General features: G+C 37.5%; 1 long non-coding RNA gene across 1 annotated transcript in view; it reads left to right on the forward strand.

The window, feature by feature from the left end:
* Nucleotides 1-26,261, forward strand: part of LOC129876274 (uncharacterized) — a 100,433-nt gene extending 74,172 nt beyond the window's left edge. The window contains exons 5-6 of the long non-coding RNA XR_008763350.1: nt 22,384-22,442; nt 26,123-26,261. This is a non-coding gene — a long non-coding RNA (uncharacterized LOC129876274). The remainder of the gene's footprint in view (nt 1-22,383; nt 22,443-26,122) is intronic.
* The last annotated feature ends 208 nt before the right edge of the window (nt 26,262-26,469 follow it).

Below are 26,469 nucleotides of genomic sequence, written 5' to 3' on the forward strand. Positions count from 1 at the left end.
GAAAGATATGGACCAAAAGGCTAATATACTGAGATAGGTTGCTAGTTATATCACAGAGAAGGGTAAGGATAATGTCTGGGTGATGAACTTGACTCATATTAAGTAGACCTCATTGATTTTTTTGGGGAAGTTTTAGTCAGAAATTGTGCACTCTCAGCTTTGTCCCACCTAGGTAGAGAACAAACTTATACCATACCAGACATTTCTAGTGGAAAGCATCATGGAAGGGTATTACATTAATATTATCGAGGGGATTGACAAGAGGGAATTCTGAGATAGCAGTAGCATTCCCTTCTTGTTCTTGATTTATAGATTATGCATGGACTCCGAGGTCAATATTATGCACAAAATTGACAACCCAATTGAGGTAACCCAGATACAGGATTTTGGGCTAATTAAGGATGACACAAATTTTGTTACGAAAGATGAGCCCCTCTACTAAAGTTCATGGATTGGATTTGTTTGAGAAGAAGTCCACAGAGTTGAGTGTTGAGGGTCTAGTTTCGGAGTCTATTACTATTGTAGAGGTCCCACGGTCGCACTACTTCATATACTACACCATCCACAACTATTTTGAATAAAGTTCCACACCCTTCTTCTTCTTCTTCTTCAGGCATGTTCTCTATCACCACTGAGTTCCTTCAAGAATTAGTCCAACATCAGATGTAGACTAAGATATAATTTTCTTAATTGATATAGAAGGTACGACTATAGGTCTGGTCTTTTAATACCAATAGAGTAGCTGCAAATATGAAGATATTGATTAAAGGGGTAGTTAGTGAGTTGCATAGGAGATTGATGCTTTTGAGCGTTGTGTTATAGAGAAGCTTTATGATGTACAAAGTTGTCACACCCTGAGCATACACCTTAGGCATGGCCGGCACTCAGAAACCATAGGTGGTTCCCAAGAGAATCCTTAGCCTGGCTAACTCATTAAGCGGAAGCCTTTACCTCGTAAAAATAGAACTCATGATGGGCATGCAATTTATAAAATGTACTTCTTGTAATAAAATCTCAACATACTTTGAATATAATAAATTTAATGTTTTCAAAACATGAACTCAGAAGATTAAACTGAATGAACTCAACACTATCTGACTAGTCTATGAAGCCTGTAGGACTAAATTTTAAATTTGTATCGAGACAGGCCCACAGCTACCTCAACTGCTAAATAAAGACTAAAAATTTAAAGACTCAAGAGCTCCTCTGATTGCAAAGAGGTCTCACCAAAGTTGGGTAGAAAACTATTCTTCAATGATGCACCTATTCAGGATCTCTATCACCTTTTTCTTTATCATAAAAAAGATGCAGCATGAAATGGCATATGTACATGGGATATATGGTATGTCAAATTTCTGAAAATAGACTTACTCAAACATACTCAACTCAACTCAAGAAACTCTTGAAAATAGCTCAACTTAATAATACATGCATATATTTAAAACAATGCTTTCAAAGGTATAAATAAATATATGCAAGTCAGTGTATAAATATATAATATTTTACTCTTGGGAAGTTTTTCTAACGGATAACCATCACTTATGAGCTACGTGATGATACACGAACTGGTATCGTTATCACAAGTATCCAATACCTTTCAATGGTAAGGTATGCAAACTCATCTCTAGATCCAATAAAATTCCTCTTTTGGTACTATGAGGATTCGATCGAATGAACTGTACAATACTATCCTATACTAACTACATAGTTTATGGTGTTCTAGTTATTCTATACTCTTACCCAAATTGGTGTTCAATACTATTCCAAAATATAATTTACTATGCTCATAACTCAAGTGAGTGTATTTACTGAGTTAACACATTTAGTGTCTTTTGGACTTAGCTCAAAACTCAACTCTTCTCAACTTATCTTATCTCTTTAAAAGTAGATATAATTTCAACTCAAGGAACGCATTTAAAGCATAAATTAACTTCACAATTCAATCTCAAAAATAGATGTTTAAAATATTTCTACTCGTGCCCAAAATGATAATTAAAAGAGTTCTCAAACTCAATTCATGCTCAAACTCTTTCTCAATTAAATGATAAAAGTAATCGTTCTTTAACTCAAAAGAATGCATAAAACAATTAATGCAAAACTCAACTAGGGTTCATGTGAATGCAAACACGAATCCATAATCTCAAAAGCTCAACTCATCAAAGTATAATCAAAATAATATACTAGGACTCTATAAGAAATTATATAGATACTAAAGAATTCACTTTATCCGAATTGAAATTGAAACTCATAAATCAACTTGACTGTATGAAGATGTAGGGCATGAGGATGAACTTATTCCAAAGTTAGGATAGCCTTACTTACCTAGAAAGAAGATTATCTAAACGAAATTTGATGATCTTTCTAGAAACTCTTAAACCCTAGCTCTTCTCCTTCTATCCAATTCTTTCTCTCAAAATATTCTTAGTAATGAGAGAAACCCCCATTGGTTATGGATAAGGAACTAATTTTAGTCCCAAAATAGCTTAGATTTAGATTGGGAAAGATGGGAAAAAGACTAGAATGCCCCCACTTAAAATTATTTCTGGCCTCTACGGGCCCCTTCTTAAGAATCGTAGGAACTCCTACCGACCATAGGGTCCCTCTCATAGGAACTGGGGTCCAATTTTGGACCTCAAATAAATTGGTTTGGTTGTTCTATGACCAAGATTCTATGGGTCATAGACTTGTTGACAGGTCGTGGTGGATCACTCCTGGATTTTGACTAGGAATTGGTCTTAGGGTATACGGACCCCCTTCTATGATTTGTACCTACTTCGGGTCGTAAGACCCACTTGTGGAAACTTTTGCACATTCCAGTAGCTACTAGAATGTGACACCTAAGTTTATGAATGACCCTACAGGTCGTAAGACTTTCGACGACTTGTAACTCTCAATTGTATGGACTAGTCTAGACTATTGAAAATTTCACCAAGTCTTGGGGGCCCTTATGAGTCCCACCTATGACTCGTAGGATCTCCTAAGTGTCATAAATTCCCACTTGTGGTCCCTGGGTAGTGTACTCTCTTAGTTTTTTTTGGGTTCTCTGAATTTATCTAGGGTAAAATAATATGGGGTGTTACAATACCTCTCTCTTAGGATCATTCATCCTCGAATGATGACCAAGATAATAGTTTACTCATGGTATGAATGAAATGAAAGGACTTAAAGACTCAAACTCAAGAATAACTCACTCAATTTCTCAAACTAAAAAAGGTACTAACTCAAAGATAAGGATAGGAATAATACCTTCAACATGGACACTAGGAGGAACGAATAAATGTGGGTACTTAGCTTTCATATCCTCCTCAACTCCCCCTAGCCTCCTCAACAAATTAATTTCTCCACAAGACTTTGAATGAAGAAACCTCTTTGGTCCTAAATTTACAATCCTGATGTTCATGAATTTTGACAGAAATCTCCTCATAGGACAAGCTATCTTTCACTCCAATTCTTTCTGTAGGAACAATGAGTGATGGATCTCCCAAGAATTTCTTAAGTATGGATTTATGGAACATTGGATGAACGACATCTAACTCTGAAGAAAGTTATTACTCATTAGTAACATCACCAACTCTCTTGATAATATTGTAAGGACCAATGTATTGGGGACTCAACTTTCCTTTCTTCCCAAATCCATGACACCTTTCATGGGCGAAGCTTTCAGATACACCCAATCATTTACCTCAAACTCCATGTGTCTCCCCTAATAGAAGAATAGGACTTTTGATAGCTTTGTGCAATCTTCAACCTTTCTTGAATAATTTCACTTTCTCCATAGCTTAATAAACTTATTCTGGTTCTATCAATTCAACTTCACCAACTTCAAACCAACCAATTGGCGATGTACATCTCTTCCCATAAAGAGCCTCATATGGAGCCATCTAAATACTTGAATAAAAGATATTATTATAAGAAAACTCAATAAGTGGGAAGTGTTTATCCCAATTACCTTTGAAGTCGATAACACAGTTTCTTAACATATCCTCAAAAGTCTAAATTGTATGCTCTACTTGACCATTTATCTGAGGATGGAAAGTGGTACTAAGATTCACCTTCGAACCCAAACCTTTCATAAATGACTTTCAAAAATATGTAGTGAATTAAGTACCTCTATCTCAAATCATAGACAAGGGACCTCTATGAAGTTAAACTATCTCTCAAATATACAACCTTGCATAATCCTCAGCTGAATCTGTAGTCTTAACGGGAAAGAAGTGGGCTGATTTGGTCATCCTATCCACAATCATCCAAATCTAATCATATTGTCTATGATCCTGCAGTAAACCTGTAAAAATGTCCATATTAATCATCTCCTACTTCCACTTTGGCAACTATATATTTTTATCTACACCACAAGACCTTTGATGCTCAACTTTTACTTGTTGGAAACTTGGGCACTTGGACATAAAATCTGCAATACCTCTGTTTATACCATTCCACCAATAGAATTCTCTCAAATCATGGTACATTTTGGTAAAGCCTGGATGAATGGAATATCTATAGCTATGGCCCTCTGACATGATTCTACCTTGAAGACCATCAACACTTGGAATACACAGTCTTCCTTGATATCTCTACACTCCATCCCCCCTTTGGCAAAAAGCATCACATTCTATTTATGAACATCTTCTTTCAGCAAAAGTAGAATAAAGTATTGGTCTTGCTTTTCCTTCACCTCAACAACTAATGAAGACTTAGACCTATTCTGAAAACTGAAAAACTCCCTCATCAGAGTCCATGAGACAAACTTCTAAGCCTGTAATTCTATATACCTTCTTTACCAATTCTTTATTATCTTCATCAACATGAGTGTACTCCCAATGGATAACTTGCTAAGAGCATTTGAAAAAAACATAAGTTTTACCTGGATGGTAGAGGATACTCATATCATAATGTTTGAGCAACTTTAGTCATTTCCTCTGCCTCAGGTTGAGCGCTTTCTTACTAAACACATATTGAAAGCTTTTGTGATTAGTGAACACATCTACATGCATGCCATAAAGATAATAATGCCAAATCTTGAGAGCAAATACTTTTGTTGCCAACTCTAGATCATGAGTCGGATAATTCCTCTTGTGGATCTTAAGTTTTCTAGAATCATAAGCTATGACTTTGTTGTTATACATCAAAACACAACCATTCCAACTCAGGATGCATCACAATAAATTCTGAAGCCATCTATTCCCTCGAGTAGGGACAAATTAGAGCAGTAGTCAATCTCATTTTAAATTCCTAAAAACTCTTCTCATACGTATCTAACCATTAAAAATTAGTCTTATTCTCAGTCAAATTAGTCAATGGAGACTATATGGATGAAAATCCCTCAATAAACCTTTTATAATTACCACCTAAACCTAAGAAACTTCTTATGTCTATCGATGACGTAGGTCTTGTCTAGTTCTTTACTACCTCAATTTTCTGTCGATCTACTCGAATACTATCACAAGAAATAATATGGCCTAGGAATGCAACAGATGCAAGCCAGAACTCACACTTCGAAAACTTATCATACAACTATGAGATGGTTAGGATGCTCCTCCTTATTTCTCAAATAAAGAAGAATGTCGCCAATAAACATGATAACAAACATGTTTAGATACTTCTTAAACACTCTATTCATGAGGTCCATAAATGTTGCAAGAGCGTTAGTAAAATCGAAGGACATAACTAGTAACTTGTAGTGACCATATTTGGTTCTAAAGGCTATCTTGAAAATATCACTCTCTCTTACTTTTAACTAATGATAGCCTGCTATGATGTCTATCTCTGAGAAACAAGTGTCACCCTAAAGTTGGTCGAGAAAGATCACCAATAATCAAAAGAGGGTAATTATTCTTTATAGTAATCTTATTCAACTAACGATAATCAATATACATCCTTAAAGTGATATTTTTCTTTTGCACAAAAAGGATAAGAGTGTCCTAAGGTGACACACTCGGCCTAATGAATCCCTTATCTAAGATATCGCTCAACTACTCTTTTAACTTAGCGAGAGCCATTCTATATAAAGAAATAGAAATACGCTGAGTATCGGGACAAACGTCTATACTAAAGTCTATCTATCTATCATGAAGGACTCCAGGTAAATCCTTGGAAAAGACTTTAGAAAACTCACTCTCAACTAGAATTAACATAAGGGATAGTGTCTCTAAACTATTATCTCTAACTAGAATAATGTGGTAGATAAACTGTAACACCCTCCCAAAATTCTTCACTAAGATTCGGACCCTTCTTTGTATACGTGTAGGATCGAACCCAACTATTGTGAAGTGTATGCATGAGTAGGATGAGTTCCCAAGTAATTGAAGAGTGTTAGGGGTGATGTGGGGTCACAAAGGATCCCTAGAACCAAGCTAAGTCCAAAGAATTCATCTTGGCTAAGTTTTAGAATGAGTCCGTAGAAGGGGTCGACTTCTAGCGACCATATCTTTTGAAATATGACGATCTAGGTGGCCCATGAACTATTAAATTAAAGGTCTTTGAGTCTTTTTTCCATCGCAGCCAAGATTGTGAATTTTGGAGTTCAGAGTCAAAAGTTATAACTCTCTTATGACGGACTAGTACTGCAGGAATTTCAGGCCTGGGCGACAACTACTGGAAACCTGGGCTTGGCGCCGCAGTGGCGCGATACACCACTATCGCTCCAGGAATAAGCCTCAGTAGTTTGGTCCCTGGCGCGGTGCACCACTAGGAGATATACAGGGTTTTCAAGCCTATTTTCCAGAACCAAGAAAATATAGGCTTGGCGCTGTAAGGGCGCGATGCTCCACTATAGCGCCATAAAACAACCTCAGTAGTTTGGTCTTTGGCGCGACGCTCCAAGAGTGTTTTAGCCGTTTTTCCAGATTTTTGAAGAAAGGGCAAATTGGGAATTTCCCCAAATTATATATACTCAAGCCTTGAACATTTTTGGACCATTTATTTTCAGTTCCTCTCTCTCTCTAAAAGCCCTAGAAAATTCCCTCTCTTCTCCTTCAAATCCTTTTCCAACAAGGATTACCTTCAAGAACTCCAAGATTCAAGCTTTCCATTGAAGACCAAATATCAAGGTTTTCTTCAAAATCTTCACTAAGGTATGTAAGGCTACTCAAAGCATGGGTTGAGTCCACCCATGTGCCCTACATCTTCGTTGATATTTATTGTTCATAAGAATGAAGTTTATTAATAGAGTTAGGTCCAAATAGGTCATTTTCATCTATTACCCTAATTTCTATTATGTTGATGTTGTGGAGTCAAGAAAGTGATATGCTACATATTGGTACGAGTTAATTGAGATGAGAGGTCAAACATATATTGTTAATTTCTTAACTATGTTGATTATGATAAAGAATGTTAATTTTCTTAAAGATATTTCTTATCTTGAATTGTTGATTTAAAATCTTGGAGTTGTGATGAGTCCCAAAAGATTTGTTAAATGACAAGAGGAACGATTGGACAGGTTTGTATGTTGTTATAAATGCATATTAAATCTATTCTTGAAAGTTATGATTGGGATTGATCGAATAGTAAGATTGGGAGAGGTTTGATTGTGATAGAGTTGATGAGTTGACAAGGTCCTAAATGAGACTTGTCGGTATGATTTGATTGAGTTGATTGGATGGAGTTTTATGAGCATTGAGTCTTGGGAGGAGTATCGAGCACCGAATTGGGTAAGAGTGAGTAATAACTCGAACCCAATAACTACGTCGCCAAACGTAGGAGGGAATTAAACCGTTATAGCCGGATACTTCCCCATAATTATTGTCCTGACATTATAGGACTTGGTTGGATTAGATCCATGATTGGTTGATTCATTCATACCCTGGCAAAGTATGAACGGACGCAGCAACAACGTCGGTTTGTTGTACTATCACTGGCTCATAAGTGATGGTTGTCGGATAAGAAAAACTCCCATATAGGTCTTAATAGTACTCTGAGTCGGATTGAGTTGAATTGTGTGCGAATGGTCCCATCTAAACCATATTCTTATTTAGACTTAGGACACTTGATTGAGTTGTTCTTCTTTCTGAGTTGAGATTCCGAATTGGTTGGATTTTTTCTAATGTTATTTCATTCGGCCATTTTACATACTCATACATTCCATGTACTAATGCCATTTGGCCTGCATCATTTTATGATGCAGAGACAAGTACTAGAGATCATCAACCGGTGCACCGTTGAAGATCGACTTACTTCCAGCTAGTTGGTGAGTCCTCCCTATTTCGGAGGATACCGAGATTTATCTTTGTAGTTGTTATTTGTTTTTCCCTTATTTTGATTTTTGGTAGCAATAGACTTGTCATTGGCACCTTTGGATTATTGATAGAGGCTTCATAGACTAGAGTGTGGAAGTGTTCAACTGTCCGTTTTGACTAGCTTTATTCTAGCTGATTATTAATTTGATAGTTGTTTGTCCTTTGGCCTTATATTATGGTTAGTAGACTATAATAGAGTCTTCCGGTAATAGAATGTGATTGAATGAAAGTATGACTGGACCAAGAAGTTTGCTTGAAGGCCAAAAATGGCTTTCGAGTGCCGGCCATGTCTAGGGTACCCTCCCGGGGCATGACAAATATGGTATCAGAGCACAGAGTTCAAGAGTTATAAGGAGTCTATGAAGCCGTGTCTAGTAGAGTCTTGCTTATGGGTGTGTTGTGCACCACACTTATAATCAGGAGGCTATAAGACATTAAGAATTGTTTCACTTCTTTCATACTCTAAATTTGTGAGATAGAGTTAAACTCTATAAAACTTCCTTTCTAATTCGTGCATTTATACGTTACAGATAATGCCTCCTAAACGTACTTCTAGCCAGAGGAATGCTGATAACGCAGAGATGTCATAGTCAGAGGTATGCCCATCAAGGGCTAGGGGCCGACCTGCGAGGTATACAGAGGCACCTCAAGTGCCTACTACTCCGCCAGCACCAACTTTGGAAGCAGATTTTCAAGGAGCGATTGCTATACTCACTTAACTAGTGGCTGTCCAAAATGGTAACCAGAGTTTGCCAACTCTTAGCTCTAGTTCCCAAGAGCCGTCTGCTGCCACCAGAATTAGAGACTTTCTGAGAATGAATCCATCGGCATTCATGGGTTCTAAGGTTGATGAAGACCCCAGAATTTTATCGATAAGATGTGGAAGATCCTGAAAGCTATACATACTATGGAGATCGAAGCAGTTGGGTTGGTATCTTATCAACTAAAAAATGTGGCAAACATTTGGTATAACCAATGGGAACAAGGTAGAGGTGAGAATGCTGAACCTACTATGTGGGATGAATTTGAGGGAGCCTTTCTTGACCATTTCTTTCCCAAAGAATTGAGGGAAGCGAAGGTGGAAGAGTTTGTGAATCTGAAACAAGAATGTATGACCGTTAAGGAGTATAGTCTAAAGTTCATCCAGCTATCTAGATATGCTCCAGAGATGATCCATGATATGAGGTCGAAGATGAGGAAATTTGTCTTCAGTTTGGAAAGACATGTGAAGAAGGAGTGCAAGGTGGCATTGTTAATCTCCGACATGGATATTTCAAGATTAATGGTGTATGCTCAACAGGTGGAGGATGAGAAGAGGAAAGACAGAGAGGAGCATCTAAGCAAGAAGGCAAAATCAGTGGGGCATGAGAATGAACAGAGGCAAAACAAGGGCAACAGATCCTTCTTCCAGAAGAGGCCTTCCAACTATGCCCCATCTACCGCCAGTGCACCTATGCCACATAATAGGTATGATCGGCAGGGAAAGAGTCGCCAGAATTTTAGACCCCAGGGTTCTCAATCCCAGGCTAGCATGGGTCAAGGTTCGCAAGGAAAGCCACCATGCGGTAAGTGTAGTAAGCTCCACTTGGGGGAGTGCAGAGAGGGAAGGGTTGGTTGTTATAAATGTGGCCAAATGGACCATTTTCAGAAGGAGTGTCCAATATAGGGGAATAGAGTCCACTATACTACCACCGCACCACCAGCTAGAGGTAATTAGAGGGGCACTACTTCAGGTACGAGTGGAGGTACAAACCGTTTATATGCCATGGGTAGTCGCCAAGATTAGGAGGACTCCCCAAACGTTGTGATGGGTATAATTCGAGTCTTTTCACTTAATTGTTATATTTTGATGGATCCGGTAGCCACACTATATTTTGTGACTCCTTACATGGCAAGTAAATTCAATAGAATTCTTGAATGTCTTCGTGAGCCTTTCTGCGTAGCTACTCTTATCGGTGATTCTATCATAGATGAGAAAGTCTATAGAGATTGCACTATGTCAATTCATCACAGGGATACTTTGGCTGACTTAGTTGAGTTGGACATGGTTTACATTGATGTGATCCTTGGTATGGACTAGCTTTATGTTTGTTATGCCTTTATTGATTGTAGGACTCAGATTGTCAAGTTCAAATTCCCAAATGAGGCTATCATAAAGTGGAAGGGTAGTCCTATCGTGCCTAAGGGTAAGTTTATTTCATATTTTAGGGCTAGAAAGCTAATCTCAAAAGGGTGTATTTATCACATTGTTCGAGTGAAAGATGACAAGGTTGAGTCTTTATCCCTTCAGTCGGTTCTGATTGTCAATGAGTTTCCTAAAGTTTTTCCTGAAGACCTGCTCGGAGTCCTTCCTGATAAGAAGATCGACTTTGGAATTGATGTTCTTCCTGATACCCAGCCTATCTCTATACTTCCATATAGAATAGCTCCGGCTGAGTTGAAAGAACAGTTGAAAGACTTGTTAGATAAGGGATTCATTAGGCCGAGTGTCTCACCATGGTGTGCTCCCGTCCTATTCGTGCGAAAGAAAGATGGGTCCCTTAGAATGTGTATTGATTACAGGCAGCTGAACAAGGTCACCATAAAGAATAAATACCCTCTCCCTAGAATAGATGACTTATTTGATCAACTTTAGGGTGCCACTTGTTTCTCAAAGATAGATCTAAGATCGGGCTACCAATAGTTGAAGGTGAGGGAGTGTGATATCCCAAAGACAGCTTTTTGGACCCGTTATGGCCACTTTGAATTCTTGGTTATGTCCTTTGGGTTGACTAATGCCCCCGCATCTTTCATGGATCTTATGAACCGAGTATTTAAACCATATCTTGATATGTTTATGATTGTATTCATAGATGATATTTTGGTTTACTCCAATAATTAGGAGGAGCACGCCTATCATCTTAGAGTAGTCTTGCAAACTTTAAAAGACTAGTTATTATATGCAAAGTTCTCCAAATGTGAATTTTGGCTTGCATAAGTGGCTTTTCTAGGCCACATTGTATCTAGAAATAGTATTCAGGTTGAAGCTTAGAAGATTGAGGCAGTAAGAAATTGGCCCCAACCCACATCCCCGACAAAGATAAGAAGCTTCTTAGGTTTGGCTGGCTATTATCGAAGGTTTGTAGAGGGATTCTCATCCATATCATCACCATTGACCAAGCTGACCCAAATGAAGGCTAAGTTCTAATGGTCCGATGCGTGTGAGAAGAGTTTCCAAAAATTGAAGACCAAGCTAACCACTGCTCTTGTTTTAACTTTGCCCGATGGGACAGAGGATTTTGTGATCTATTGTGATGTGTCTAGAGTTGGTTTGGGCTGTGTGTTGATGCAGAGGGGAAAAGTAATAGCCTATGTTTCAAGACAGCTTAAGGTTCATGAGAGAAATTACCCAACTCATGACCTTGAGCTGGCAGCTGTGGTATTTGCCCTTAAAATTTAGCGCCACTACTTGTATGGAGTATATGTTGATGTGTTCACCGATCATAAAAGTTTACAATACGTCTTTAGCCAAAAGGAACTCAATCTGAGGCAAAGAAGATGGCTCGAGCTACTCAAAGACTATGATATGAGCATCCTCTACTATCCAGGTAAAGCTAACGTTGTTGATGATGCTCTTAGCAGGTTGTCAATGGGTAGCACTGCCCATATAGAGAATGGAAGGAAAGAATTAGAAAAAGAGGTGCACAAATTAGCCCGATTGGGAGTTCGTCTTGGAGAGAATAATGAAGGTGGAGTTAATGTTCAGGATGGGAAGCAAGACCAAGATCCCATCCTTCTCCAGTTGAAGGAAGTTGTTCACAAGCAAGAGGTGATGGTCTTTACCAAAGGGGGGAGATGGTGTGTTGAAGTACCAAAATAGATTGTGTGTACCAGACGTCGATGATGTTCGGGAAAGGATTATGGACGAAGTGCATAGTTCCAGATACTCTATTCATCCTGGCTCTACAAAGATGTAACATGACGTGAGGGAAGTTTATTGGTGGAATAGAATGAAGAGAGATATTGCGGAATTTGTTTCCAAGTGTTCAAATTGCTAACAGGTTAAAGTTGAACATTAAAGGCCATGTGGGTTAGCTCAAAATATAGAGATTCTAGAATGGAAGTGGGAAATAATCAACATGGACTTTATTATGGGTTTGCTGAGGTCCCGAAAGCAGCATGATTCGATTTGGGTGATTGTGGATAGAATGACAAAATCAGCTCACTTCTTGGCAGTTAAGACTACTGACACCGTAGAAGATTATGCAAAATTATACATTTAGGAGATCGTCAGATTGCATGGGGTCCCCTTGTCTATTATCTCAGACAGAGGAGCTCAGTTCACTTCCCAATTTTGGAGATCCTTTCGGAAGGGACTGGGTTCAAAGGTGAACCTTAGTACGGTGTTTCATCCCCAAACAGATAGCCAAGCGGAGCGTACCATCTAGACATTGGAGGATATGTTGAGGGCATGTGTACTTGACTTCAAAGGAAATTAGGATGATCACTTACATCTTATAGAGTTTGCATATACTAATAGCTATCATGCGAACATTCAAATGGCTCCTTATGAAGCTTTGTATGGGAGGAGGTATAGATCACCAATTGAGTGGTTTGAAGTTAGTGAAGCTGAGTTGATTGGGTTGGATTTTGTTTACCAAGCTATGGAGAAGGTGAGAGTTATTCAAGATAGGCTAAAGACAGCCCAAAGCCGTCAAAATTCTTACACCGACGTGAGAAGGAGAGACTTAGAGTTTGAGGTGGATGATTAGGTGTACTTGAAAGTGTCACCCATGAAGGGCGTCATGAGGTTTGGAAGGAAGGGAAAGCTTAGTCCTCGATACATTAGTCCTTACCAGGTTGTGAGTAGGATAAGGAGTGTCACTTATGAATTGGAGTTACCCTCAGAGCTAGCCACCATTCACCCGGTATTCCACGTCTCGATGTTGAAAAAGTGCTTGGGCGATCCCTCGTTAGTAGTCCCCATTGATAGTATTGGAGTTAAGGATAGCTTGTCCTATGAAGAGGTTCCGATCCAAATTCTTGATCGCCAAATTCACAAATTGAGTAACAAAGAGATCGCCTCAGTCAAAGTCCTGTGGAGAAATCAATTTGTTGAGGAAGCCACATGGGAGGCGGAGGAAGATATGAAAGCTAAATACCCGCATCTATTTATGCCTACCGATGAGAAAGTTGAAGGTAATGTCCATTTTCTTGACTTGAATTCATTTGTGCATTTTGAGTTTTGATAGTAATTACTTTGAGAATCTGATTGGTTGTATGACTGAATTCTGATTGTGATTTGTACCCCGAGTCCATCCTTGGTTTACTCGTTATTCGAAGATGAATGATCCCAAGGGGAAGATAATGTAATACCCCTCCAAAATTCTTCACTAAGATTCAGACTCTTTTTTATATACATATAGGATCGAACCCGACTATTGTGAAGTGTGTGCATGAGTAGGATGTGTTCCCAAGTAATTGAAGAGTGTTAGGGGTGATATGGGGTCACAAAGGATCCCTAGAACTAAGCTAAGTCCAAAGAATTCATCTTGGCTAAGTTTTAGAATGAGTCCATAAAAAGGGTCGACTTCTAGCGACCATATATTTTCAAATATGATGATCTGGGTGGCCCATGACCTATTAAATTAAAGGTCTTCGAGTCTTCTTTCCATCGCTGCCAAGATTGTGAATTTTGGAGTTCAGAGTCAAAAGTTATAACTCTCTTATGACGGACTAGTACTGCAAGAATTTTAGGCCTGGGTGGAAACTGCTGGAAACCTAGGCTTCGTGCCGCAGTGGCGCAATGCGCCACTATCGCGCCAGTAACAAGTCTCAGTAGTTTGGTCCCTGACACGGTATGCCACAAGGAGATATGCAGGGTTTTCAAGCCTATTTTCCAGAACCCATAAAATATAGGCTTGGCACTGTAAGGGCGCGACACACCACTACAGCGCCATTAAACAACCTCAGTAGTTTGGTCTTTAACACGATGTGCCACTATCAGATGTGCAGGTTTTAAGCCTATAATAGACTTGGTGCTGCAGTGGCGCGATGCGCCACTATCGCGCCAAGAGTGTTTTAGCCATTTTTCCAGATTTTTGAAGAAAGTGCAAATTGGGCATTTCCCCAAATTATATATACTCAAGCCTTAAACGTTTTGGACCATTTTTTTTAGTTCCTCTCTCTCTCTACAAGCCCTAGAAAATTCCCTCTCTTCTCCTTCAAATCCTTTTCCAACAAGGATTGCCTTCAAGAACTCTAAGATTCAAGCTTTCCATTGAAGACCCAATATCAAGGTTTTCTTCAAAGTCTTCACTAAGGTATGTAAGGCTACTCAAAGCATGGATTGAGTCCACCCATGTGCCCTACATCTTCATTGAGATTTATTGTTAATAAGAATGAAGTTTATTGATAGAGTTAGGTCCAAATAGGTCCTTTTCATCTATTATCCTAATTTCTATTATATTGATATTGTGGAGTGAAGAAAGTGATGTGCTACATGTTGGTATGAGTTGATTGAGATGAGAGGTCGAACATATATTGTTAATTTCTTAACTATGTTGATTATGATAAAGAATGTTAATTTTCTTAAATATGTTGCTTATCTTGAATTGTTGATTTAAAACCTTGGAGTTGTGATGAGTCCCAAAAGATTTTTTAAATGACAAGAGGAACGATTGGATAGGTTTATATGTTGTTATAAATGCATATTAAATCTACTCTTGAAAGTTATGATTAGGATTGATCGAATAGTAAGATTGGGAGAGGTTTGATTGTGATAGAGTTGATGAGTTGACAAGGTCCTAAATGAGACTTGTCGGTATGATTTGATTGAGTTGATTGGATGGAGTTTTATGAGCATTGAGTCTTGGGAGAAGTATCGAGCATCGAATTGAGTAAGAGTAAGTAATAACTCGAACCCAATAACTACGTCACCAAACGTAGGAGGGGATTGAACCGTTAAAGCCGGATGCTTCCCCAAAATTATTGTCCTGACATTATAAGACTTGGTTGGATTGGATCCATGATTGGTTGATTCATTCATACCCTGGCAAAGTATGAACGGATGCGGCAACAACATTGGCTTGTTGTACTATCACTGGCTCATAAGTGATGTTTGTCAGATAAGAGAAACTCCCATATAGGTCTTGATAGTACTCTAAGTCGGATTGAGTTGAATTGTGTGCGAATGGTCCCGTCTAAACCATATTCTTGTTTAGACTTAGGACACTTGATTGAGTTGTTCTTCTTTTTGAGTTGAGATTCTGAATTGGTTCGATTCTTTCTGATGTTATTTTATTCGGCCATTTTCCATACTCGTACATTCCATGTACTAACGCTATTTAACCTGTATCATTTCATGATGCAGAGACAAGTACTAGAGATCATCAACCGACGCACCATTGAAGATCAACTTACTTCCAGCTAGTTAGTGAGTCCTCCATATTTCGGAGGATACTGAGATTTATCTTTGTAGTTGTGATTTGTTTTTCCCTTATTTTGATTTTTGGTAGCTATGGACTTGTCATTGGCACCTTTGAATTGTTGATAAAGGCTTCATAGACTAGAGTGTGGAAATGTTGAACTGTCCGTTTTGACTAGCTTTATTCTAGCTGATTATTGATTTGATAGTTGTTTGACCTTTGTCTTATATTATGGTTAGTAGCCCATAATAGAATCTTCTGCTAATAGAATGTGATTGAATGAAAGTGTAACTGGACCAAGTGGTTCGCTTGAAGGCCAGAAATAACTTTCGAGTGCCAGCCACGTCTAGGGTACCCTCCCAAGGTGTGACATAAACCCCTTAGAGACTATCTTTCTAGCCTTAAGGTATGAAATAAATCAACTCTTAGGCAAAGCTGGGCTACCTTTCTACTCAATGACTGGCTCATTTGGAAACTGAAACTTGACAACTCGAGTTCTATAATTGAATAAGGCCTAAAAAGAATAAAGACACTACATGCCAAGAATGACATCAAAGTCAACCATGTCTAACTAACTATGTCTGCAGATGCATTCTTTTTAGAGATAGAGATAGTTCAATCTAAGTAGACTCATGTAGCTAGAATAGACTCAAATCTAGAAGTAGAAACACTAAAAGCCTCAAAGAGTCATTCAGGAATAATCTGAGACTTAAAGGCTACATAAGGAGTCATAAAAGACAAAGTAATACCTGAATCAACTAATGCTTATACATCAACAGAAAAGACTCGAAGCATACCAGTGATAGTATTTGTTAATTTCTCTTGGTCATATCAATTAGCCATAGCATACAAACGGTTTCAAACTCAGCCTACTCCTAAATTAGAACCTCTCTAATTACCTATGTTTAGCAGCACTACCAAAGAAGATTGTGCTTTTTTGACCCTATTACCCCGTTTATCTGATGGGAATTCCCTCATGAAGTGACCAATCTAACCATACTTTTAACAATCATTAGTGTCATCTCGGCCCTCTCCCAAATATAGCCTACCACACTTACTACAAGGCAGTTTGTGTAAAGAAGTCTAGACCATACTACTTTGAGACTGAGAGCCTTCAACTCTAAAGTATTAGTTGCTTTGAGACCTCTGGTCACTCATGTTGTTGTCTACAGGTACACTTCTCTGAAGATGGTGCATAATCAGAAGACATTTTCTAAAAGAAGAAATGGTTTTCATTACCACTTTTCTGATGGTTTCCCTCATTGCTTGTGGATTTTGCCTTCTTGCTTTGGTGCTCCTCTCTAACCTTTTTCTTATTCTTTTCAACTTGTTGAGAATACACTATGAATCTGCAGGTATCCCATATCGGAAATTAACAAGGCTACCTGACACTCCTTCTTCAGATGTCTATTCAATCCAGACACATAGTTATGATCCTTGACAGTCATTCCCTCCTTCTTCAAATTCACAAATTCCTCAACTTTCACTTCTCCCATCTCTCACAAAATAAAATGGTCTAGGAATGTATTTTCAAACTCATCCCAAAATGCAGGCTCAACATCTTCACCTCAACCTTTCTCACACTGGTTATACCATACATTAACAACATCCTTTAGCTAATAGGAGATAATTTCAACTCCCTTTATCTCAGTAGCATGAATTGCCTTTGGGATATTCCATATGTCATCAAAGAAGTTTTGAAGGTCCTCCCAACTCTAGATTTAATGAAGATCGGTGGTTCATCCTTAGAAAATCTTGGATCCTTGTAGCAGTAAACGTCTCTTTAGAACTAATGCTCGAAACAAGGGTGCTCAACAACCAGACTATTCAGCGATCAAATGGGTGAGCATAGAGATAGCTTCCCTTATCTTATTCTCATTTTCACCTGCTCGGGCTCAGTTTCGAGTGTGCATTATAGATTGTTGTGGAATCTCTTTCTTGGTGATGTTCCTCTCGCTCAAAATTCTTTTGGAAGGCATGATGTAAAATTGTTAAATGCGTGAATTAGAAGAATACTTCATAGAGTTAAAATCTATATCATGAAGTGGAGTGTAAAAGAAGTGAAATAATTCCTAAAAGTCCTATAGCCTCCATATGATAGATGTGGTTTTCACACTAATAATGACTCTACTAAGCTCGGCTTTATAGATACCCTAGGAATCTTGAACTCTGTTCTTTGATACTAAGTTTTTTATACCTCGAGTCTACATCCTAGGCATAGCCGACACTTAGAAACCATTTTTGGTTCACAAGCGAACCCTTAACCAGGTTAACTCACAAAACAAAAGACTTTAATTCATAAACATAGAACTCACAATGGGCATGCATTTTATAAAATGCACTTTTCATAATAAAATCTCAACATATTTTGAATATAATAAATGAAAATGTTTTTAAAACATGAAATCAGAAGAATAAACTGATTAGACTCAAAACTGTGTGTGTAACACCCTAATTTTCTTTTTATGTTTTTATCTAAAAGATTGTCATGTGATCCATGTTATCTATGAAGTTCTATGTGAGTAGCAATGGTGTTGACTATTTTTTATTTAAAAAAAAAACTACCTTTTGTTTCGTAAGTGGCATCCTCCTAAAGGGGGGTGCTACAAGTGTAAGATTTTCATGGAGAAACCCTTAAAAAGACCTTATCTCCTACATGATACTCAATTTCACGCCTTTTAAGATCAGCATAAGACTTTTGTCTATCTGAAGCAATTTTTAGATGATCCTTGATGAATTTTACCTTATCTTCGTTTTGTTGGACCATATGAAGTACTTGAGAGAGTTGGTCCAGTTGCATATAAATTGGCTCTTCCACCGGAGTTAGACATAATCCACAATGACTTCCATATTTCTATGCTTAGAAGATATCACTCCGATCCATCTCAGGTTCTCCCTGTTGAATCCATTGAGATAAGTCCTTACTTGACATATATGAGGAACCTATCCAAATCTTAGCCCATGAGACAAAAGAGTTTAGAAACAAGAAAGTTCCTTTAGTAAAAGTCCTTTGGAGGAATCATTCTGGCAATGAAGCAACCTGGGAGCGAGAAGAGGATATGCAAATTCAATATCCATATTTGTTTTGAGGATAGTATAAGGTAAATTTCGAGATGAAATTTCTTAGGAGGGGGGGGGGAGAGTTGTAACACCCCAATTTTCTTTTTATATTTTCTTCTAAAGGATTGTCATGTGACCCATGTTATCTATGAAGTTCTATATGAGTAGCAATGGTGTTGACTATTTGTGATTTAAAAAATAACTACCTTTTGTTTCGTAAGTGTCATCCTTCCAAAGGGGGGTGCTACAGTCTGACTAGTCTATAAAGCCTCTAGGACTGACTCCAAAATGGATACAAGGATAGGCCCATGGCTACCTCAACTTCTAAAAAAAGATTGAAAATATAGATACTCAAGAGCTTCTCTAAATGTAAAGAGATCTCACAAAAGATGGGGAGAAAAGTGATCCTCAATAATGAGCCTATTGAGGATCTCTATTGCCTATGTATGTATCATAAAAAAATATAGTGTCAAATAGCATCAGTACATCGAATGTACGGTATGTAAAATGGCTGAGAAGGAAATTACTCAAACATACTCAACTCAACTCAAGGAACTCAACTCTGAAAGTAGCTCAACTCAATAAAGCATGCACAAATATACAACAATGTTTTAAAAGGTATACATAAATATATACAACTCAGTGTATAAAAATATAATATTTTACTTTTGGAGTATTTCTGCTAATGATGATACAACAAATTGTTTTCGTTGCCACAGACTCCCAATACCTTGCCAGGGTAAGGGACACAAACTGATCTCTAGATCCAATAAAATTCCTCTTTTGGGACTATGAGGAGTCACTTGAATGAATAGTACAATCCTATCCTACGCTGGTTACGTAGTTTATGGGGTACGAGTTGTTCTATACACTTTCCCAAATCGATGCTCAAAACTACTCTCAAAATATATTTTGCTACGCTCATAACTCAAATGAGTGCATTTACTTAATTAACTCATTTATTCCCTTTTGGACTTAGCTCAAAACTTAACTCATCGCATCTCTTTAAAAGTAGATATAATATCAACTCATGGATTGCATTTAACATCATAATTAACTTCTCAACTCAATCTCTAAAATAGATGTTTAAAATATTTATAATCATGCTCAAAATGATAATTAGGAGATTTCTCATACTCAACTCATGCCCAAACTTTTTCTTAATTCAACGAAGAAAGTAATCTTTAGTTAACTCAAAATAGTGCATATAATAATTAATACAAAACTAAACTAGGGTTCAAATGACTGCAAACAGGAATCCATAATCTCAAAACTCAAATTATCAAAGTATAATGAAATTATATATTAGGACTCATGCTTATAGGTACTGGTCTGGGCTTTTGAAAATTCACTAAGTCTTAGGAGACCCTACGAGTCCCACCTGCGACACATAGAATCTTTTATGGCTTGTAGGTTCCCGCTCGGGGTCCTTAGGTAGTGCATTCTCTTAGTTTTTTCATGGGTTATTGGAATCTATTTATGTTAAAATAGTACTGGCTGTAACAAGAGCCCCCACCGGTGTCGATTATAGTTAGAGGTGGCCCAACTGTAGAGATCACTTATTTGGTGACTACACATGCCCCAATCATTCCATCCTTCCCTGTAACTATGTTGGAGGCTTATCTTATTTTTGTAGATCCTTTTTCTGATGAGGATCCCATGCTAGATCATGGGATGTGGGCTCATAGTTGAGATAGTCATGATTTTAATGATGCAATTGAGAGGCTACAGAAGAAGAAGTAGCAAGAGATTGGGATTTCCACTTAACGACCATTAGAGGACCAAAGACTAAGAAATATGAGGGACCAATTGAAAGTTGTCAGTGCATCTACGAGTTCGACACCAATTTTGTAGGGTTCCACCCAAGTTGAGTCTTAGATACCGGGATATAACGTTAATCCCACACATTTGGGTCTGTCTACTACACTATTCGATGCCGACACTTAGGCACGATATGTATGCCTTCACCTCTTGTTTTAATTTATTTTTTGTGCATTGTGGAAAAAGCACATCTCATTTTGATGGGATGGGGATAGCCTATATATTTTTTGAAGAGTATCTTAGTGAAGTCTGAGTGTTAAACCCCATGATTTTTTCTTGCATAATATACATAGTGTGGCGTGGTTATAAAAGGTGTATATGACTTATTATAGCACATCGAGAAAATATGTGTGGTAATATCAAGAAATTAAACTAAAGCTTTAGGTCAAAGGATCCCTTAAAACAATGATTCGGGGTTAAAGAAATGGTCGGTAGGACCCCATCTGTCCAAAAGGGATAAATTAACTTGAACCTTCGAGATAAGACTAAGAGTATCTATCATGCAAAGAATAATGACCTATGAGGTATTGCACGATAACAATGGTCGTATGTTTATGTTTTGAAGTCAAGCTAGCTGGAAAATAAATATCTATAAATGTTATCATAAGTTTCTCTTATATTGCTTAAAACTTTGGGTCAAATGAATTAGATCATTTCTCTTAATATATAAAGAGTTATGGGGCCCATAACCTATCAGATCGAAGGTCTACCAGTATAGTTTGCAATAAAAAATGGTACATCAAACTGACATCAAAGTAAAATTTTATGATAGTTTTACCACAGACTGTTTGAGTTGAAATTTTGTCGCGAACTGGGTCGGTCAAAAATTTGGTTAAGTCGGCATTTGGATGTTTTAGTCCATCAAAACATTTCATTTCAACTCATAAATAATGAGCAAGTGGAAGAGAAGGTTTCATAGTGTTATTGAGTGATTAAGGTTCATTTTTAATGATTTTGCTCATTAAAATTTACCTCCGTGCCTAGAAACATGATTTCTATGCGTGGAATTTGTTTTTCCCTTCTATTAGCTGCGTTGGAGCTATTTTTGGAAGATAGGACTTGTAGTTTGTGGTATTTTTCAATATTTACACTTTGTTTGCTAAGGTAATCCTCTCGCAACTCGTTATGATTATTTTTACGAAGTTCTACGGATGTTTCTCCAAGTTATAATCTAATAGAAAATCTGTCCATTTAGGCTCAATTATGAACTATTTATAGGTTCCTATAAGCCACGCATATATAGTGGTTGTGTAACTTAGACATAAGGAAAAACTTTCATGAAGGAACTACGGGTACTCTGACGTTCATTGGAATGGTATGTTAAGACTAAGCTTTCTCCTTCCTTTTAGCGCAATTTCTGGGAAATTCCTAAAACGCCAAATGTGATATTTTACTATACTATTTCTAGAAAGACGTTTTGTGAAAAGCATTAGGATCAAAGCTGAAGTATTTTCATGATGCTCCTAGGTATATATTTCACTCATTCAGGTAAATAGCATATTCGACATCTATATATGTTATTTTGTCGGCTTTCTCGACCATATATCCATATGTATGAATTCCTATTTGTCTTTGGGTGGTGTGACTTAAAATTATTATGAAATACATTTATATTTGTGATCACTCCTTCTTCCTTGTTAAATTGGATTTTAAAAACCTTAAAGTAATACATCGATTTCCAAAAATCACAAATATATTTTTTATGTTTAAACAACTAAAACACCCAATTTTGGTAAATAATTTCTTTTTCTAATTATCAAGGAATCGAATATAAGAATTATGTGAAGAACCTTAATCTCCTTATGAGCATCTTCAGGGTTAATATATCTTTCTACAAAGTCTGATGTGATTTGATCGACCAGGTCCAGGTACGGATTTTGATCGACCCCTCTGCTAGGATTTGGGGTTCAACTGTGATTTGGTAAGCTCCACCTCTTCTTGGAGATTTCATATGATGTTTACTTTTATTTTATAGTTTAGGCATAGCCAGGGCCTTATCTCGATAATGTTTATGACACTATTAGAGGATATTATGGACAAAGTATTATGGGTTTCTTTTTTGCAGCTTTTAGTCTCAAACCCATAGGCTTGACATGTATATATATGTGTATGCATGTATGTCTTGAGTTGCAGCCTCATCGGATCGCTAGTACTTTATCATTTTGACTTATCTTTCTTTACTTATATGAATTATTATTATTATTCAGGTTGACGGTCCATGCTTAGTATTTTAGATGTTGTGTTGCCCGATCTTTTGCGCCCCCATCTTAGTTAGATAGTATATTCATTGGCTAACACAATCAAGTGCAATATTAAGTGCCTATCACACCTCTTCTATTTTGGAGTGTGACAAACTTGGTATCAGAGCAGGTCCTATCCCAGGGAGTCCACAAGATGTGTCTAGTAGAGTCTTTCTTATGGGTGTGTTGTGCACGAAGCTTATAATCAAAAGGCTACAAGGCATTTAGGAATGTTTAGGTTTGTTTTAATTAATAAATTGTGCTATAGAGCCAAGCTATAAGAATATTTGGAATCTAAACCATGCTTTATGTCTCTTATCTAACAGGAAACCTACACTTAGGAAATGGCACATAGAGAGAGAGGTATGGATCTAGAGGAAGGTACCAATCATTCCACACTGGGTTAGAGGAATAGATTTCCCTTGGAGGAACATTATGAGTCTCTAGTACCTATAGTAAAATCTTCTCCAGCAAATATTGAAGCCCGGGGAGATATAGTACCCCCAGCCTCACCAGTTCTATGGGTACCCGAGACATCTAGGAACACAGGACCTACAATACCTATTATTCCCCCACCAAAAACTAGGAAGTAGGGGATGAGGGAGGTAGTTCAGTTGCTGACTAGGATGGTTTCTATGAATTAGAGACAGTTAGATTCGAGAGCAGATTCTTAGAGATATTGGGCAGGAAGCTCGAAGGTACAAGAGTTTCTTCACCTGGCCTCTTTACTATTTAAGGGATCCAGTTCCACTTAGGATCCCTAGGACTTTATAGACCATATGTATAAAGTATGAAGGCTGATGCATACCTCTGTCACTGAGGTTGTGGAGTTGGCTTCATTTATGCTATGTGATGTAGGTGTCTTATGGTATGAGGTATAGAAAAGATCGAGAGGACTTGATGTTCCACCAATAGAGTGGGAGGAATTCTCTGAGGACTTTCTATCCTATTATCTATAATGAGAGGTTTGGGAGGCCCATCTTGACCAGTTTATCAGCTTGAGGTAGGGGATATGAGTGTGAGGGATGATATCCATAGATTTAATTCTTAGGTGAGGTATACACCATATATCGTCCGTACCCTGAGGGCCAAAGTTCAGCATTATATGGATGGTTTAGTGGATAATCTGATTAGAAACTGTAGGGTAGCATCCCTATCGAATGACGTAGATATTTCCCACATACAGAATTTCGATAAAATTACAAAAGACCTTTCTTATTAGATTTTTGATACCCACAGGGACAGGGAGAAAAGAAAGAGAGCCCGTACTATACAGTCCTATAAGCAGCCACAGGATGAGTTTATACCCCAATTACCTCGATATTTGCCTCGGCCAGCATGTAGTGTAAAGAAATAGATGTAAGGTCAGCAATTTTATCATTATATTTAGTCAGGTCTGGGGAAGATCTCCGGCCAGCCTAAGGGTCGTCGACTAGAGTGTTCTGCAAAGATAAGATAGCTTTCTACTCTATGCATACAGTGTGGTAAGCCTCACACCGAGTAGTGTAGAAACTGTTCAGGTGCATGTTATCATTGTGGAAAGACATGATATTTTATTAGCCAGTGTTTGGGTTAGGTAGAGGTGCGCCATCTCATCCTTTAGGATCTATAGCAGCCTCTTCACCCTCAATTTATGCTCCCCGACTAGGTCTATTGTCTACTCAAGGTCATTGTAGGAGGAGAGGTAGGGGAGAAACCTTGGGTTCTAGTAGTGGCCAAAACCTCTTTTATGCACTCACAGAACGACTAGAGTAAAAGGTATCCCAAGATGTTGTCATATGTACATTGACGACACATTCTCATATTGTTTATGCATTGATAGATCCTAGCTCTATATTTTTATATATTACTCCATTTAGATTGTTTAACAACCTAACCCATCGTTACTAAAAAATTCTGTGTTAAAGGGTATACGAATCTCATTTGTCATAAGACTAAGATCAATTCCTTAGTAGGTGAGGCAGAGTTTCGTCCTAAGCAATGAAGATAGAGACCAATCACTTTGTTGCAAGTGCATTGGTTATAAATTAAGGTCGTATAATGCCCTTAGCAAAAAGTTAAGTCAAACTTATTTTTCCCATTTAGTTTTAGACTTGAGTTTAAATTAGGGTCGCATTAAAATTACCATAGATCTCATCCTACAATCCCAAGAGTATGAAATCCATAATCTTGAACATGCTCTACCAAAAGTAATTCCTTGAATAAAGAAGGCTTGATGAAATATTATTAATGAAGGAAAGATAAAATAAAACTAATGAAATGACTATTTGTGAACAATTTCATTCAATGAATGTGTTAATTGATTATGCAAGTATATGAACTATTTGTTGTACACTGTGATTGTGTTTGTGATTATGATATTGGATTAGGTGTCATAATATGACATATATATTAGATCAGGTGTCATGTTCCGACACATATATTTGATTGGGTGTTACGTTCTGACATATACTAACTATTTAACCATTATGTGTCTATCATTTGTGAATTGATCTTGACTATATGTGTGATGATAGAGAAACTGACCCAATTATAATTCAACATGCCCATATTGTATAATAATTGATATGAAAGGGATGAAGGTCTAAGTGTTACCATATTGACTATTTTATTTGAGATTTACACTATGAAATTGTATATTGCCTTTGAAATGATAAATTGGAAATGTGCTTTTTTATATGCTTGTTCGTATTATGTTATGATATGTAGATGTGTTTGTATCATAGATATAAGGGTATGGATAAACAAGGGGACAGCAGTTAATATGTGGTCTAGTAAAATTGATGACTTAGAGTCAAATATTGATAATGACCTGAAGAAGGAGGGTTGGGAGAGAATTTAGAGATTCATCTTTAGGCAAGCCTTCCTAGTGGTGGGAATCCCGCTGTAGCAAGGACGCCAAAGTGGGTTAGACCCCACCATAAAAGGCTAGTGCGGGTAGAATATAAGCCTTAGTCCACCTAAATATTTCCCTCTTTCAAGTGAGATGCTAACTATTCTACGGTTAGGTGCTGGTGTAAAAGCTAAAGGTAGTAGACTAGTTAGACAGTGTCAGTAGTGACCTGTAGTTTGGAAACACTTCTATGTCATAGAAGGGCTAGGCCTTGATCTATATTAGATTGGGCAACGGACCAACTAGAAGGGATTATATTTAGGCTTGAACGACTTTAATAAGGTTTATAGGAATGATAAGAGTTTGTGTATAAAGGTTTTGCACTGTATTTCCTTAATAACATGTTTTCTTCTTGTTGATTTCTTTATATTATATAGTGGCAATTGGGTAGACCAATTATTTCTACCTGTGCATGTTGTTTGTACTGATACTACTCTTTTTATGTCACTTTATATATTTTGGTTGCAGGGTCAGTGATGTTTCGTAGGTAAAAATGAAAATGAGTCTCCAGAAGCTTCTACTATTCCTTCCTTATGGTGGTAGTTGTGTCTTTTTTTATTCATAAATTTTACTCTTAGATGCTCTTGTACTTGTTTAGACTAGTATCCTTGGGATGTTAAAATATTCTTGTAATATGCCTTGGATAGTTTTTAATTTAACATATAGCGATCTCTTAATTATTTTAGACTTTTAATCTACATCTGGTCAAACTTTCACATGTTCGTTTGTTTAAGGGGTTGAGAGTTCTTCTATCGAGGTGTTAGAGTAGGTGCCTGCACATATCGGTGGGTTGAGTCATGACAAATTGGTATCAG

This window comes from Solanum dulcamara, chromosome 2 (assembly GCF_947179165.1).
Source record: "Solanum dulcamara chromosome 2, daSolDulc1.2, whole genome shotgun sequence".
Lineage (NCBI taxonomy): Eukaryota > Viridiplantae > Streptophyta > Magnoliopsida > Solanales > Solanaceae > Solanum > Solanum dulcamara.